This window comes from Elephantulus edwardii, unplaced genomic scaffold, assembly GCF_000299155.1.
Source record: "Elephantulus edwardii isolate Elephantulus edwardi_28Jun2011 unplaced genomic scaffold, EleEdw1.0 scaffold00075, whole genome shotgun sequence".
NCBI lineage: Eukaryota > Metazoa > Chordata > Mammalia > Macroscelidea > Macroscelididae > Elephantulus > Elephantulus edwardii.
Window position 1 is genome coordinate 2,176,473 of NW_006399825.1, and position 1,222 is coordinate 2,177,694.

Sequence of the window (1,222 nt, forward strand, 5' to 3'; positions counted from 1 at the left end):
TATAAATGATGTATAACAGCCAATAAAAATTGATACTAAGTAGTACCTAATACTTTGGCATATACATATTTTTAAATCATTATTTTCGCATTAAAACATGAAAAAATTAGAATCAGTATGTGAGATCAGACAGACATTCCTTAAACTATGTAAATATACAGTTTCAGGTGAACAGTTATTTTTATTTGCTATTTTCCTCTATTGATTTCTTTCTTTTTTTTTTTCTGAGTACAGTATACTTTATTGATGGTACATGACAAGATGGGCTCTCCTTTCTCAGGGGGATAGAATGGAAGCGGTGTTAAGAATGTGAGATTCTCAGTGTGTGGGAGGATCGAGTTGGGGCAAGGACTCCCCAGCAGCTGAGGGTCTCTCTCTTCTAGTGCTGTTGTTGGGGCTGGTGGTCCAACAGGTTCTTACTCTTTGGAGGCCATGTGAACAATCAGGTTGACTACCCGATTGCTGTAGCTAAATTCATTGTCATACTAGGAAATGAGTCTGACAAAGTGGTCGTTCAGGGCAATGCCAGACCCAGCATCAAAGGTGGAAGAGTGAGTGTCACTCTTAAAAGTCACAGGAGACAGACTGGTCTTCATGTATCCTAGGATGCCTTGAGGGGCCCTTCTGATGCCTGCTTTTCTATTTTCTTGATGTCATGATATTTAGCAGCTTTCTCCAGATGGCAGATCAGCTCCATGACTGACACACCGGGGGTGGGATACGGAAAGCTGTGCCAGTAACTTTCCCATTCAGCTCAGGGATGACCTTGCCCACAGTGTTGGCAGCACCAGTAGATGCAGGGATGATGTTTTGGGTACCTCTGCAGCCATCACACCACAGCTTTCCAGAGGGGCCATCCACAGTATTTTGTGTGGAAGTGATGGCCTGGGCTGTGGTCATGAGTCCCTCTGTGATGCCAGAGTTGTCAAGGATGACCTTGGCCAGGGGTGCCACGCAGTTGGTGCTGCAAGAGACATTGCTGACAATCTTTAGAGAGATGTCATACTTCTCATGGTTCAAGCCCATCACAAACAGGGGGCATCAGCAGAAGGAGCAGAGGTGATTACCTGTTTGGCACCATGCTTCAAGTTAGCCACAGTCTTCTCCAAGGTTGTGAAGACACCAGTGGACTCCACAATATACTCAGCACCAACATCACCCCTCTTGATGTTTGCGGGATCTCGCTTCTGGAAGATGGTTATGGCTTTGCCATTGATGACCA

The 1,222-nt window shown here is 45.0% G+C and overlaps 1 protein-coding gene and 1 pseudogene across 1 annotated transcript in view; one reads left to right on the top strand and one right to left on the bottom strand.

Moving 5' to 3' along the window:
• LOC102845037 overlaps nucleotides 1–1,026 on the bottom strand; it is a 61,791-nt pseudogene extending 60,765 nt beyond the window's left edge.
• Nucleotides 1–1,222, top strand: part of PLCL1 (phospholipase C-like 1) — a 405,823-nt gene that overhangs the window by 142,617 nt on the left and 261,984 nt on the right. The gene's annotated exons all lie outside the window — the stretch shown is intronic.